The 17,510-nt window shown below is 36.4% G+C and overlaps 1 pseudogene; it reads right to left on the bottom strand.

The window, feature by feature from the left end:
- Positions 1–5,334: 5,334 nt before the first annotated feature.
- On the bottom strand, positions 5,335–15,887 carry LOC125369861 (annotated as a pseudogene).
- Between the last annotated feature and the right edge of the window lie 1,623 nt (positions 15,888–17,510).

The following is a 17,510-nucleotide window of genomic DNA, read 5'->3' as shown; positions in this document are numbered from 1 at the left end:
TCTTCTGAAAAAAGTGACTCAAGATCATGGTCCGATAAATCTTCTGGACATGAATCTTTCAATTGATGAAGAAGAGCAACAGTCTGCTTTGGCTTATTAGGACATTTCTTTGCATAGTGCCCTCTTTGGCCACAGATGTAGCACCGATCTGATTTACGCTTGTTTGTTGACTTCTTTCTGAACCAGCGTATCTTTCTTCCCTTTTTCTGCTTGTAATGAGAGGATTCCTTGGAATAAGAAGAAAAATGTTTTTTCTTTTTTGATCTGCAGTCACAGTGTTTCTCTTTGCATTTGATTTGAAGATAATCCCTGTTGCATAAGTTCTTTAGCAATGCTTCTCCGGGGTTGTTTTCTCATACTCACAAATATACCCCTCTTACGCGGTTGTTTGCTAATATTTATAAATATACCACTCTTACGGGGTTGTTTTCTTATATTAAAAAATATACACCTTTCCTAGGGTTGTTTTCTTATACTCACAAATGTACCACTCTCATGAGGTTGTATTCTGATGCAACCAAAGATGCATCTAAGTCAACTAGCATGGATCCACTAGCCTATGGAGGACCGATGACACGAGCAAGGAGTAAAAGGTTCAAGCAAGCCTTAAATTCTTACTTGGAGCATGTTTTGAAGATGGCTAATGATGGTGCTTTTAATGAAGATAACAACGCCTTGAAGATAGTGACATTAATTGCTATTAATGAAGCTTAAACTTCTGATCATGGAACAAGGTCAAGGTCAAAGATCAAGGATCAAAGTCAATAGGTTTTCTTAGGGTTTCTAGAAGCATTGGGCCGCACATTAGGGTTTCTAGAAGCATTGGGTCGCACATTAGGGTTTATAGAAGCATTGGAGGTCTCACCTAACTCTAGGGCAGCCATCACTTATGCTTAGAGAAGGAGGCAGCCGCACATTAGAAGTCTTTTAGGGTTTGATTCTTTATTGCTTATCTCTTAGTCCTTTTTAGGGTTAGAATCATTTCAAAACTCTATAAATAGAGCTATGTATTTCAGCTGAATGAAGTTTTATTTGAGTTGTTAACTCTTATTCCTTAAGGTGTTCCTTATTGAATTTTTGAGATTAAATTAACTTGTTTGATTTAGTTTCACATCTATATGTTTGATCAATCAATTAACTTTTTATTAGTTTCTTGAGTTGTTTGAACATTCTTCATCTATTTATAACTAAAGGGCTTAGTAGTTCTATTGCTAAGTTTGTTAGTTCCATAATCAATTGCAAACTTTCAAGTTAGATCTTGGGGCGACAAATTCGAACTTATTGGTAAGGGTGCTTCCTCTTAAATAGGGAGAGCGTTTATCAGTTTGATTTTCTCACCATTACTTATCTTGGTGTTTGAATGTATCCGGTTCGAGTTCATATCATTTGGTATCAGAGCCAAACTTGTTAGTTGGTTCATGTTTTTTCAATTAAAGAGTCTGTCTTCTATTTCATCTCAATTTCTGTTCGCATCATTATAAATAAAAAAAGAAAGTATACTATTTTCATTGCTGCCCGCATACCAAGGCAGATTTCCAAAAAAAAAAGGGAAGGAACGGAAAACTAACCCTAACCATTTGTGTTGGGTAGTTCTCGAAGAATTGACTCTTGATTGATTCATTCCGCAATTCCTTTTAATTAATTGGAGCTGTTCTTCATTCTTATAATTCTGATTTGGGTAATTTTGTTTGTTTTCTCTTAAAAGGCTTTTCTTTTGGGTTAATTGAGTCTTGTTCGATTAGTTGTAAGCTTGTTTTGTTCACATGCTTATAATTCGTTTTATTGATTCACGAGTGTTCTATTGGACTTCAGAATTAATAAACGTTAAGAGGTGAAAAACTTGTTCTTGTGATTACTAGAACAATTTGATTTAATTTCTATAAGGAATTCAATTCTTTGTGAGTGAAACACGTGAGGGAGTGATCTTTTCTTGTTTTGCCTTTAACTATAAGAAGCCTCCAGAGTATAAAACTTGATCACGTCCTTTTTTTTTGTTTTCTTTCTTAGTCTTTTGGTTTAACCATGTCATCTAAACCATCATTGACTTTGGAAAATTTAGCTTATACATTGAGAGATGTAGTAGAACATATGACAAAACAATTTCAAAAACAAGATGACAAATTAACTAGGTTATTGAATGATATGCCTAAAACGTCTAAAGGGGATGGTTCTGATAATGACCAAGAAAGTGAGTCTAAAGGGTCTAGACATAATCTCCAACCCAAAATTGACACTAATTTGGGTAGCATTAAGATGAAAATACCATCTTTTCATGGTAAGAGTGACCCTGAAGTTTATTTGGAGTGGGAAAAGAAGGTTGAAAGGGTTTTGAATGTCATAACTATAGTGAGTCTAAAAGGTTAAACTTGCTGTTGTTGAATTTTGTGATTATGCTGCCATTTGGTGGGATCAATTGGTGAGTGGTCGTAGGCGTCATGGGGAACACGAAGTTGGTTCATGGGATGAGGTTAAACGCATTATGCGTAAAAGGTTTGTGCCATCGCACTACCAAAGGGATTTGTACAACAAGTTACAAAATCTAGTACAAGGTAGTAAGAGTGTTGAGGAGTATTGGCAATCTATGGAGATAGCTATGATTAGAGCCAATATAGATGAGGATAGGGAAGCCACAATGGCAAGATTTTTGCATGGTTTGAATCGTGATATTGCTAACATAATTGAATTGCAGCATTATGTAGAGATGGAGGATATGTTGCACATGGCCATAAAGGTGGAAAAGCAATTAAAAACCAAGAGCAGAAGTGCTGCCCCTAGCTCAAAATGGAGTAACGCATGGAAAGGGAGCAACCAGCCCCCTAACAAGGGTCGTGAGGCATCAAAGGACATCAAGCCAGCCCCTAAATTTGATGTTAACACTAAACCAACGACGCAAAGTGACCTCAAATCAAAGAAAGTGCAATGCTTCAAGTGTTTGGGGTATGGACATATATCTTCCCAATGTCCAAACAAGCGAACCATGGCAATTCGAGGTGGTGAAGTGGTCTTTGAGAGTGATGAAGAATCCGAACCAGGTGAGGAGGATTACCTATACATTTAGAGCTCTTAATTTACTTATAACTTTTAGAGCTCTTAATTTACAACCTATTGATGATGACGCTCAAAGGGAAAACATATTCCATACTACATGTAAAGTACAAAACCATGATGCTAATTGTAGTTTAATCATTGATGGGGGTAGTTGTACTAATGTAGCCAGTGCTATGATGGTTGATAAACTTAGACTTCCAACTATTAAGCATCCTAAGCCATACACCTTGCAATGGCTTAATGATCAAAGTGGGATTAGAGTTACTAAGCAAGTACAGATTGCATTTAGTGTAAAGAAGTATAATGATGAGGTATTATGTGATGTTATTCCCATGCAAGCATGTCATATGTTGCTAGGTAGACCATGATTATATGATAGATCTGTAATTCATAATGGTCGAACCAATGCATATTCTCTTGTAATGGATGGAAAACCGTATGTTTTGGCACCATTAAGTCCTAAAGAAGTTTGTGAATTACAAAAAGTTGTAAAGGACTGAATGGAAGCATATGAGAAAGAAAAAAGAAAGTGTGAGAGTACATATGAAAAAGAAAAGGTGAACAAGCAAACGGGGAGTTGTGTGGAAAATAATGAGGGGCGAGAGCAACGAGTGGTAAAAGGAGAGTTTAGTGAGGGTTTGCGCAAGAATGTGAGCAAAAGAACGAGTAAGGCGCAAGAAAAAGGGGAGGCAAGCAAGAAAAAAGTGAGTTTCTTAGTTAGAGAGCGAGACATGAGAAAGGCTTTGAGTGAAAATAGGCAAGTACTTGTACTTATGTACAAGGAGACTTTATTTAACACTAATAATCTTAACTCTTCTCTTCCTAGTGTGTTTGTAAGTGTTTTGCAGGAATATGACGATGTGTTTCCCGAGGAGTTACCTAGTGGGTTGCCACCACTAAGGGGGATAGAGCACCAAATTGACTTTGTGCCGGGGTCATCCATTCCAAATAGACCAGCCTATAGAGTCAATCCGGAGGACACCAAAGAGCTGCAACGCCAAGTTGAGGAACTACTAAGTAAAGGTTATGTTAGGGAAAGTCTTAGCCCATGTGCTGTTCCTGTTTTGTTAGTCCCTAAGAAAGATGGGTCTTGGCGTATGTGTGTTGATTATCGTGCAATTAACAAGATTACCATTAAATATCGTCATCCTATTCCTAGGTTAGATGATATGTTAGATGAATTGCATGGAAGTGTTATCTTTACTAAAATTGATTTGAGAAGTGGCTATCACCAAATTAGAATGAATATAGGTGATGAGTGGAAAACAGCATTCAAAACTAAATTTGGTTTGTATGAGTGGTTGGTCATGCCTTTTGGCCTAACTAACGCACCAAGTACTTTTATGAGACTAATGAACCATGTTTTGCGTGTGTATATTGGTAAATTTGTGGTAGTATACTTTGATGATATTTTGATTTATAGTAAGAGCTTTAGTGAGCATGTTGAACATGTTCGGATGGTGTTGATGGTTTTGCGTGAGAATTCTTTATATGCTAACCTTGCTAAGTGTGATTTTTGCACAAACAAACTTGTGTTTCTTGGTTTTGTTGTTAGTGAAAATGGAATTCAGGTCGATGAAGATAAGGTAAAAGCAATTAAGGAGTGGCCAAGACCAAAGAATGTTAGTCTATAGGAGGTTTGTCAAGGACTTCAGTACCCTTGCCGCACCACTTAACGAGCTTGTAAAGAAGAACGTGAAATTTCATTGGGGAGAACAACAAGAAAACGCATTTAATATGCTAAAGGACAAACTTACTTCATCTCCCATTCTTTCACTTCCGGATTTTTCCAAAACTTTTGAAATTGATTGTGATGCTTCTGGTGTAGGTATTGGAGCTGTTTTAATGCAAGATGGGAAGCCAATAGCCTATTTTAGTGAAAAGTTGAATGGAGCTAGCTTGAAATATCCAACTTATGACAACGAATTCCAATGGTATCCAACTTATGCATTCAACAAGAATTCAAGAATTCAAGCAAATATGCAAAGGAAACAACTACTATAATTTTATCAAAATTCGAATCCCTCAAAACACAACTTAAGGGCGTTTTTATAGCCACCTAACATAATAAACCCTAGTAAAACTATTAACCCTAGCTGCCACATAAGAAAAATAGGCAATAACATTGTTCTGAACTTAAAGAAGAGATTTCAGCCCAAATATTAGCCCACATTAGTCTTCATGTATTTGGACTTGCAAAACATTAAATAAAGCCCATTCAGATGTGTCTTTACTTGGGCCTATCCTAGCATGACTAATTGGGCTTCCTTGACTAGCCCGATCTTGCATATAGCCAATTAAGGCTTCTTGTAGCTTCTTGGACCTTGACCTTGTAATTGGGCCTTGTAGCATGCTCAATGGATCCTTAGCTTTATCTTTGGTTTTCTTGTTGTCCTCTCCATCAAGTCCATCTTTAAGCTTGGCCATGTCCATATCATTCCCTCCTTCTTTAGGATGATTCGTCCTCGAATCAAGTTCATCACCTACATCAAAAGGACTCAAATCAGCTACATTAAATGTACCACTCACATTATACTCACCTTTCAAATCAATCTTGTAGGCATTGTCATTGATCCTCTCAAGGACTTGAAATGGACCATCACCCCTCGGACTTAGTTTAGACTTTCTTTGATTTGGGAACCTTTATTTGCGAAAATGCACCCAAACCCAATCTCCAGGTTGGAATACCATTGGAATTCGTCCTTTATTAACCCTCTCGGCCACTTTTGCATTTTTCTTCTCAATTCTCTCTTTAACTTGTTTGTGTAGCTTTTTAACCAAATCTGCCTTAGAAGAACCTTCAACACTAACAAGCTTGTTAAGAGGCAAAGGAATCAAATCAATAGGAGTTAAAGGATTAAAACCATATACAATTTCAAATGGTGAAGTGTGTGTAGTGCTATGAACAGCTCTATTATATGCAAATTCAACATATGGCAACAAATCCTCCCAAGATTTTAAATTCCTAGAAATCAAAGCACGAAGCAATTGAATCAAAGTCCTATTCACAACTTCAGTTTGTCCATCTGTCTGTGGATGGCAAGTAGTAGAATAAAGCAATTTAGTTCCTAACTTACCCCATAACACACGCCAAAAGTGACTTAGAAATTTAACATCTCTATCACTAACAATGGTCTTAGGTACTCCATGCAAACGCACAACTTCTCTTAGAAACAAATCAGCAATATGGACAGCATCATCACTTTTATGGCAAGGGATAAAGTGAGCCATTTTACTAAACCTATCCACAACAACAAATATACTATCTCTACCTTTCCTAGATCTCGGCAAACCAAGCACAAAGTCCATAGACAAATCTGTCCAAGGAACATCAGGAATAGGTAAAGGTGTATATAACCCATGGGGTTGCAGTTTGGACTTAGCTTTCAAACACACAATGCATTGACCATAAATTTTATGCACATCACGTTTCATGCATGGCCAATAAAAATGCTCAATCAGAATATCATAAGTCTTTTGCACCCCAAAATGACCCATTAAACCGCCCCCATGTACTTCCCTAACCAATACAGCCCGCAAAGAACAATTAGGAATACAAAGGCGATTTTTCTTGAAAAGAAATCCCTCAAACGCATAAAAATCAGCAGAAACAGCCCCATTAGCACAAGTTGTAAACATGCCGCTGAAATCATTATCACTCACATACAACTCTTTTATGAACTCGAAGCCCAGCAATTTAGAATCAAGAGTAGTAAGTAAAGCATACCTTCGAGATAGTGCATCAGCAACCGCATTCTCCTTACCTTTCTTGTATTTGATCACATATGGGAATGTCTCAATGAACTCCATCCACTTAGCATGTCTTCGGTTCAGTTTGTCTTGCCCCTTGAGATGCTTCAAACTCTCATGATCCGTGTGGATGACAAATTCTTTGGGCCATAAATAGTGTTGCCATGTTTGCAAGGCCCGAACCAAAGCATAGAGTTCTTTGTCATAGGTTGGATACCGAAGGGCTGCTCCATTTAGTTTTTCACTAAAATAGCATATAGGTCTGCCTTCTTGCATCAAAACAGCCCCAATCCCAATGCCACTAGCATCACACTCAATCTCAAAGGTTTTGTCAAAGTTAGGTAAAACCAACAAAGGAGCAGCACACAACTTATCTTTAAGCATATTAAAAGCATGTTCTTGTGCATCACCCCAAGTAAACCCAACATTTTTCTTAACAATTTCATTCAAAGGTGCAGCTATACTACTAAAGTCCTTAATGAACCTCCTATAGAAACTAGCCAAGCCATGAAAACTCCTAACTTGGCTAATGTTTTTAGGTGTTGGCCACTCCCTAATTGCTTTCACTTTCTCCACATCAACCTCGAGCCCCTTTGAACTAATAACAAAACCAAGGAAATTAACTTTATCCATGCAAAAAGCACACTTTTTCAAATTGGCATACAATTTTTCTACCCTAAGAATGTCTAGAACCCTACGCACATGCATGACATGATCATCAATGGACTTGGAATAAACTAAGATATCATCAAAATACACAACCACAAATTTACCAAGACACTCACGCAAGACGTGGTTCATCAACCTCATAAAAGTACTAGGTGCATTTGTAAGCCCAAACGGCATAACTAACCACTCATATAGACCATATTTAGTCTTAAAAGCCGTTTTCCACTCATCACCAGTTTTCATGCAAATTTGATAATAACCAGAACGCAAATCAATCTTAGTAAACAAACATGCACCATGCAACTCATCAAGCATATCACCCTCTTACGTGGTTGTCTTCTCATATTAAGAAATATGACTCTTTTATGAAGTTGTTCTCTCAAACTCACAAATGTATCCCACTTACAGGGTTATTTTCTTATATTGACAACCCTTTTACGGGGTTATTTTCTCATACTCATAAATATACCTTTCTATCAGGGTTGTTTTCTAATATTTATAAATATACCCTTTCTACAGGGTGGTTTTCTCATACTCACAAATATACCCCTTTTATGGGGTTGCTTTCTAATATTTACAAATATACTCCTCTTACGGGGTTCTTTTCTCAAATTAAAAAATATCCTTTTTACGGGGTGTTATCTCATACACACAAATATATCCCTTTTAGGGAGTTGTTTTCTCATAAATATACTCCTTCTACAAGGTTATTTTCTCACACTCTTGAATATACCATTTTTACGAGGTTATTTTCTCACTTTAACAAATATACCCCTGTTATGGGGTTGTTGTCTAATATTTATAAATATACCCCTCTTACAAGATTGTTTTCTCATATTAAAAAATATACTCCTTTTACGAGGTTATTTTCTCATATTCACAAATATACACCTCTAACGGGGTTGTTTTCTAATTTTTACAAATATACCTTTCTCACCTTGTTGTTTCTCATATTAAAAAATATATCCCTTTTAAGGGGTTCTTTTCTCACACTCAGAAATATACCACTCTTATGTTCTTATTTTCTCATACTCATAAATATACTACTTCTACGAGGTTATTTTCTTATACACATAAATATACCCATTTTATGGGGGTTCTTTTTACATATTTATAAATATACCCCTCTTACGGGGTTATTTTCTCATATTAAAAAATATACGTCTTTTACGGGGTTAATTTCTCACACTCATAAATACACCGCTCTTACAGGGTTGCTTTCTCATACTTATAATATACCCCTTTTACGGGATTCCTTTCTCATACTAACAATTATGCCCCTCGTACGGGGTTATTTTCTCATATTCATAATATACCCTTTTTATGATGTGATTTTCTCAAACTTACAAATATACCCCTCTTACGAAATTACGTTCTAATATTTATAAATATACCCCTCTTACAGGGTTCTTTTCCTATGTTAAGAAATATATCCCATTTACGGGGTTGTTATCTCATACTTAAAAAAATATCCCTCTTATGGGGTTATTTTCTAATATTTATAAATATACCCCTCTAATGGGGTTGTTTTCTCATATTAAAAATATACCCCTTCTACGGAATTGTTTTCTCATACTAAAAAATATCCCTCTCTTATGGGGTTATTTTCTCATATTCAGAAATATACCTCTTTTATTGGGTTGCTTTCTCATACTAACAATTATACCCCTCATACGGAATTGTTTTCTCATATTCATAAACATACCCTATTTACGACGTGGTTTTCTCAAACGCACCAATATACCCCTCTTACAGAATTACATTGTAATATCATAAATATAACCCTCTTACAGGGTTCTTTTCCCATGTTAAAAAAATATATCCTATTTACGGGGTTGTTATCTCACACTTAAAAAAATATCCCTCTTATGGGGTTATTTTCTAATATTTACAAATATACCCCTCTTATGGGTTTGTTTTCTCATATTAACAGATGTGTCCTTCTACGGAATTGTTTTCTCATACCAAAAAATATACCCCTCTTACGAAATTATTTTCTCATATTCAGAAATATACCTCTTTTATTGGGTTGCTTTCTCAAACTCACAAATATACCCCTCATATGGGTTTTTTTTTCTTATATTCATAAATATACTCTTTTTACAGAGTTATTTTCTCATACTCGTAAATATACACCCTTTACAGGGTTGTTTTATAATATCTATAAATATACCCTTCTTATGGGATTCCTTTCTCATATTCTTAAATATATCCCTCATATGAGGTTGTTCTCTCATATTGATAAAGATACCATTTTTATGGGGTTATTTTCTTATACTTACAAATATACCCCTCTTATGGGGTTGTTTTCTATCTTTTACAAATATATCACTGATACGGTGTTATTTCTCATATTAAAAAACATACCCCTTTTACAGGATTGTCTTATACTCACAAATATACCCCTCTAATGTGATTATTTTCTCATACTCAGAAATATACACCACTTACGATATTGTTTTCTCATACTCATAAATATACCCCTCTTACGATATTGTTCTCTCATATCTATAAATATACCCCTTTTACAAAGTTGCTTTAATGCAATAAAAATAAGAATTACAAATGATCTTTTAAGCTTTTAAGGAGGTCCAACGATAAGATCCAAGTCCAAAAGGATGTAACAAGCTTTGTTGGGCTTAATTAAAGACATTTGGAGTCTTCAAACATAACAAGGCTCACCCTAAGATTTAGGATTGTAAAAAGGATCCAAAATCATCAATTTAGTGCAATAAGTTTAGGTTGAACTCATAGGTCCAATAAAATTCATTTGAAGCCTTTTTATTTTCATTTTTATTAGGTTTTTCTTAAGTTATGGTGTAATTAGTTGTCATTTAGAGTTACAAAATGGATGCATATAATTAGTTGTCATTTGGGAGTTTACAAAATGAGTGTCATCAATGTAAAAACAGCCACTTTTAATAAGTTTTAAGGGGAATTAAAGGGAAAAACGTGGGGAAGCTCAAAAGACATCCATTTAGGTTTCTTTGTCTTGTTTTGACTATAAATATCAAAGCCAAATCCATTTGTAAATATAGAATTGATGAATGATAATCTTCGTTTGCTCCTTGTGAGTATTTTTGCTTAAGTTCTTGCATGAACTTTGAACTTATCAAACTATTTTCCTATCATTTGGTATCAGAGCTTGCTTCAAGTTGAGGTTTGCTTATCTTTGTGTTTTGTGTGTTATTGAAGTTTCTCATCTTTTTCATTTTTTCTTTATTTGTGTCGAATTCTTTTTGTTTCAATTTTTTGTCCTTCTAAGTACTCTTTCTTTTCAAAGTTTACACCTTTATGTTCATAAAGTAAAACTTTGTTGTTCCTTGCTAAAAAGAAATTTGTGTTATTCATAATTTCTTTTCACTTGTGTTATTGTCATTAAAAAATAAAAAAAAAAAGAATCAAAAGATCAAACAAAAAGAAAGTTTAGATGGCTTAGAAGTCCTATTCTATTATTTTATTTCATTGCTTTCTTGTGTCTAGCTACTTTCAATTTGGCCTTACTTAACAACTTGATCTAGACCAACCTTTTTTTCTTTCACTCCATTGAATTGCCATAATCTGATTTAGTTTGTTTAGGTGATCAGTTCATCTAAGAACCTAAAGCAAAAGCAAGAGAGGTAAAAGGCAATAATGGTGAGACTAGCATCGAGAAAAGCCAAAACTTTGAGTGAAACACGAGTGGTGTGAACATTTTAATTAAGAGAAACATGCGAGGGAGTGTTTTTGTGAGGCTATACTAACTTTTTTTTTTAGGTTTTTGTGCAATGTTAAAAGAACAAGTTTCAAGTAGTGTTGGAGCATCCATTGAGCAAACTTTGCAAGCAATGCAAAAGGAGTTTGAAAGAATGTATAGGCGGATGGATGATGTTGTTGAAAGTGTGAGAAGGCAAGGTGAAATTATTATAAGGATTCAAAACGAGCCTATAAGAGAAAGGCAACTAGCATTTGAACAAGAGGATTATGATGCCGAAGATGACTTGGAGGATGACCAAGCAACCACTTTTGATGGAGATGACTATCCTAGGAGACACAATAGGAGATCAAGGCAAGATGGTATAGATCGCAACCTAGGTAGCATCAAAATGAAAATTCCTTTCTTTCAAAGAAAGAATGATCCTGATGTATACTTGGAATGGGAGCAAAAGGTGGAGATGATCTTCGAATGCCACACAATAGGAGATCAAGGCAAGATGGTGTAGATTTCAACCTAGGTAGCATCAAAATGAAAATTCCTTTCTTTCAAAGAAAGAATGATCCTGATGTATACTTGGAATGGGAGCAAAAGGTGGAGATGATCTTCGAATGCCATAACTATTCGGAGGAGAAAAAGGTAAAACTTGCTACCGTTGAGTTCTGTGATTACGCTAGTGTTTGGTGGCGTCAATTGTGTAGGGAAAGGAGATGAAATGGAGAAAGACCCGTAGGGTCATGGATGGAGATGAAACGCATCACGAGGAAGAGGTTCATTCCTAACTATTACTATAGAGATTTGCATCAATGATTGCAAACTCTAAGGCAAGGAACCGTGAGTGTGGAGGAGTACCACAAAGAAATTGAAATGGCTATGATTAAAGCAAATATGGAGGAGGATAGAGAGGCCACCATGGCAAGATTCTTGAAGGGTCTAAACAAGAATATTGTTGATCTTGTGGAGTTGCAACATTATGTGGAGCTTGAGGAGATGGTGAATGTGGCCATGGAAATTGAAAGGCAACTCAAGCGAAAAGGTGCAAGTAAGTTTGATTCCAAACTTAATTCGAGTTCTAGTTCTTCTAATTGGAAATCGAATTAGAGTAAAAAGGATGATAAATTTGCTAAGCCTAAAGTGGATGACAATTAGAATAAAAATGAAATAGGCAGCAAAAACAAAGCTGAGAATCAAGCTAATCAATCTAGAAACTTGAAGTGTATTAAGTGTCTTGGACATGATCATTATGCATGTGATTGCCCTAATAAGAGATCATGATTGTTAGAGATGGAATTGTTGAATCTGAAAGTGACAATGAAAATGATGATGAGAATGATGACATGCCAACTTTAGAGGATGTTAGTGATGTTGAGTATGCTAAAGGGGATGTGTTAGTAGTACAACGCACACTTAATTTGCAATGTAAACACGATGAACATGGAGAGCAGAGTGAAAATTTATTTCATACTCATTGTTTAATTACTAATAAGTTGTGTAACATGATTGTTGATAGCGGAAGTTGTACTACTGTTGCTAGTACTTTGCTTATGAAGAAATTGAAATTACCAACTACCAAACATCCAAGGCCTTATAAGTTGCAATGGTTGAATGATAGTGGTGTTGTGAAGGTAAATAAGCAACTGCTAATTTCTTTTTCCATTGGGAGATATAACGAAGGGCTGCTCCATTTAGTTTTTCACTAAAATAGCATATAGGTCTGCCTTCTTGCATCAAAACAGCCCCAATCCCAATGCCACTAGCATCACACTCAATCTCAAAAGTTTTGTCAAAGTTAGGTAAAACCAACAAAGGAGCAGCACACAACTTATCTTTAAGCATATTAAAAGCATGTTCTTGTGCATCACCCCAAGTAAACCCAACATTTTTCTTGACAATTTCATTCAAAGGTGCAGCTATACTACTAAAGTCCTTAATGAACCTCCTATAGAAACTAGCCAAGCCATGAAAACTCCTAACTTGGCTAATGTTTTTAGGTGTTGGCCACTCCCTAATTGCTTTCACTTTCTCCACATCAACCTCGGAGCCCCTTTGAACTAATAACAAAACCAAGGAAATTAACTTTATCCATGCAAAAGCACACTTTTCAAATTGGCATACAATTTTTCTACCCTAAGAATGTCTAGAACCCTACGCACATGCATGACATGATCATCAATGGACTTGGAATAAACTAAGATATCATCAAAATACACAACCACAAATTTACCAGGACACTCACGCAAGACGTGGTTCATCAACCTCATAAAAGTACTAGGTGCATTTGTAAGCCCAAACGGCATAACTAACCACTCATATAGACCATATTTAGTCTTAAAAGCCGTTTTCCACTCATCACCAGTTTTCATGCAAATTTGATAATAACCAGGCATAAAATCAATCTTAGTAAACAAACATGCACCATGCAACTCATCAAGCATATCATCTAACCTAGGAATGGGATGACGATACTTTACCGTTATTTTATTGATTGCACGGCAGTCCACACACATTCTCCATGTGCCATCCTTCTTTGGAACCAAAATCACTGGAACCGCACAAGGACTTAAGCTCTCACGCACATACCCCTTTGACATCAGTTCTTCCACTTGCCTTTGAAGCTCCTTTGTCTCCTCCTGGATTACTTCTATAGGCTGGTCTATTTGGTATGGAAGCCCCGGGTATGAAGTCTATTTGATGTTCTATCCCTCTTTGAGGAGGTAATCCACTTGGCATTTCCTGGAAAGACATCAGCAAATTCCTGCAAAAGATTAGCAAACACACTCGGCAAGGAAAGATCAAGTTCGGTAGTGTTCAAATATACATCTTTATAAGTAACAACAAATAACATCCGACTTGAATGAAATGCATGCCTAACTTCACTTTCCCTAGCCAAAAAACTACCCTTTGCCTTTGTTTTCTCTTTAGGCTGAATCTCACCCTTTGGGTTTTCATGTTCCTTTTTGTTATTTTCAGCCTCACGCCTCTCTCTTTCCAACTTACATTGGTCATCATACACTTTCTTAGGAGAAAGAGGTGTCAAAGTAACTTTTCTCCCATCCTTCACAAATGAGTACCTATTTAGAAAGCCATCATGGAAGGCCCTCGTATCAAATTCCCATGGCCTACCTAACAAGATATGGCCAGCATGCATTGGCACTACATTACATAGCGCCTCATCCGAATATCTACCAATTGTGAAAGGTACCACAACTTGCTTATTCACTTTGATCTCACCACAATTATTTAACCATAACAATTTATAAGGTCTAGGATGTGGAATTAGATTTAAACCCAATTTTTCAACCATTAAAGTGCTAGCAACATTTGTACAACTACCACCATCAATAATAACAAGACAAGTGTGGAAAATGTTGTCTCTTTGCTGCTCCAAGGTATCATCTTCCTTCATTTGAACACTTAGTGCGCGCCTAGCCACCAAGAGCTCACCTCCCATAGGACCCTCAATGCAATCATCGCTGCCGTCTTCCAATTGTGGTATCTCATCATCATTATCACTCTCTTCACTTGCTGTTTCAATCTCCCCATGGTCTCTAGCCACCATTGCCCGCTTGTTTGGACATTGTGAAGCAATATGGCCACGCCCCAAGCATTTGAAACACTTGATGTCTCTATTCTTTTCTTTGTTAATTTCGGGTTTAGATGTGTCTTTGTTGCCTGAAATGCTTTTCCCTTTGTTGTCATTGGGAATAACCTTATCATCACCTTTCTTACCTCCTTTCCAAGAATTAGACCAATGTGGCCTCCCACTCGAAGTGCCCTTATATTCAAACCTTGCTGTCCCTCTAGGTTTTAGTTGCTTTTCCACCTTAATTGCAAGGTGAACTAACTCCTCAAGCTCCACATATGTTGCAACTCTACCCTATCAGCAATCTCCTTATTAAGCCCACCAATGAATCGTGCCATGGTAGCTTCTCTATCCTCATCCAAATCAGCCCTAGTCATGAGCATTTCCATCTCCTTATAAAAATCCTCAACACTCCTTGTACCTTGCCTCAAAGATTGGAGTCTTTGATGTAACTCCCTATGGTAATGTCTGGGTACAAAACGCCTTCTCATGATAGTTTTGAGTGCAATCCAACTACCAATAGGCTCTTCCATGTTCCTCCTCCTACTAACCACCAACTGATCCCACCAAACTATAGCATAGTCACTAAATTGGGTAACCACCAATTTCACCTTTTTCTCCTCCCCGAAAGTTATGGCAATCAAAGATAAGGTCAACTCGCTTTTCCCACTCCAAATATGCCTCCGGATTAGTTTTTCCCAAGAAGGTAGGAATACTAAGTTTGATACTACCTAAGTTTCTATCAACATCATCATAGTTCCCATAACCACCAAACTCACCACCAAAGTGTCCTCTACCTCTACCAAGATTTTGGTATCTCCTAGCTCCTCTACCCAGGCCTCTACCAACCCCACCATAGGCTGCATTATCATACTCCTCAAAACCCTCATCAAAGTCATCCTCATTCACCCCAATTGGCTGCCCATGATTACCTTGCACATTCCCCCCTTCATCAAGCCTATATCCCAGACCTCGGGCAAGTGCAACCAATTCCCTTCGTTGGGCTGCCATGTCAAGTTGCAACCTCTCCATTTTCTCATTCATATTTCTTATGCTTCGTTGCACCCTCTCATTTTCATGCATTTGTGCTGTGGGTATGCCGGTAGTTGGCACATTATTACCTCCACTAGAACCACTTGACATGCTGCAATAAGAGTTAGTATGCAATAAAAAAATAAATCGAAGGAAATTAAGGACCTCACCAACACTCCCTCACGTGTTTACTCTCAATTAATGGGGATGGTCACTCGTGTTTCGCACAATCAAGAATGATCACACAAGGCTGAAAACTCACACCACTCAGCTTGTTTTCAAGGATTCTTATGTGAATCAATAACCACACATCAAGTTATTTCACTATGCTTGTAATGCACCAAGAATTATGATCTAAAAAGCTTAGTTGAGGCAAAACGCAAAGTCAAGAAAAAAAAAAAAAGAAAGAAGGAACAGTAACAAGAACAAGTGTTTAATGAATCAAGAACAATGAAGAACTCAAAAAGAATTAATGGGCATGTAAAAGGAACGAAAATAAGGTGAAAGAAACAAGAAATTAAGTTCAAGAACCAAGCAATCAAGTTTCAACCCGAATGGAAATCTCTAACCAAACAGCATTGGAAACAAGCTCAAGAACGAATTAAAACTTCAATTTGATGTATAAGACATGTAAGGAACAGATTTAGAAGTAAAAATCACAAAGAAGGTTGCTTTAAATGTGTCAAATCTGCCCAAACTCAAAAGACACACAAAGAGGAGAATAAATGAAGGACAAAAACGAATTTAGAGCTGCATCAATTCAAATAAGATGGTATGTATAGGGCTCAGGTAATTGGAATTTAATGTCCCTTTGAATCTTCCCAAACAGCCACCAAATCCTTATTTATGTAGGATTGTGAAAATCTCCCTAAACCTTTTAACAACCCTAATATCTATGTAATCACCCCAAGAACAATGATTTCAATACCAAATACGTTCTTTTCCACTAACAAAGACAATCAAACCAATCAGACCTATTCCTTTTTTTTGTTTTTTTTTTTTGCTAATTCGGATCTGATATTTTTCTTTTCTTGTTTCGTTTTTTTTTTTTGAATCAGAATCAAAAACTACAAGAATCAAGAACTAAACAATGTAGATCTCAAGAATACCAAGAATACTTCAAGAACAATATCAAGAACTCAAGGAAAACAAACAATAACTTAAAGAAAAGGGATAAATAACCTGATTTAAGAGCCAAAGCTCTGATACCAAATGTTAAGAACCTCCAAGGATTAGAACCACGAACCCTAATGATTATGAACCCGTGAATTACTATCTTAGAAACCCAAGAACAAATTAAGTTTCAAAACCCAAGAACCGCTTAAATCGGATTGCAAGGTATGGTTGATCAAGATCGGAACCTAAAGAAAACTAAGTTCTTTAAACCCTAACCCTTAACACGCCACAAGGATAGATCAATTCCTTGATAAGTGGTTTATGCATTCAACAAGAATTCAAGAATTCAAGCAAATATGCAAAGGAAACAACTACTATAATTTTATCAAAATTCGAATTCTTTAAAACACAACTTAAGGGGCGTTTTATAGCCACCTAACATAATAAACCCTAGTAAAACTATTAACCCTAGCTGCCACATAAGAAAATAGGCAATAATATTGTTCGAACTTAAGAAGAGATTTCGGCCCAAATATTAGCCCACATTAGTCTTCATGTATTTGGACTTGCAAAACATTAAATAAAGCCCATTCAGATGTGTCTTTACTTGGGCCTATC

The sequence above is a fragment of the Ricinus communis genome, chromosome 4 (genome assembly GCF_019578655.1).
Source record: "Ricinus communis isolate WT05 ecotype wild-type chromosome 4, ASM1957865v1, whole genome shotgun sequence".
In the NCBI taxonomy this organism is placed as follows: domain Eukaryota; kingdom Viridiplantae; phylum Streptophyta; class Magnoliopsida; order Malpighiales; family Euphorbiaceae; genus Ricinus; species Ricinus communis.
The sequence above is the reverse complement of the archived record's forward strand: the minus strand, read 5'-3'. Positions and strand labels throughout refer to the sequence as shown.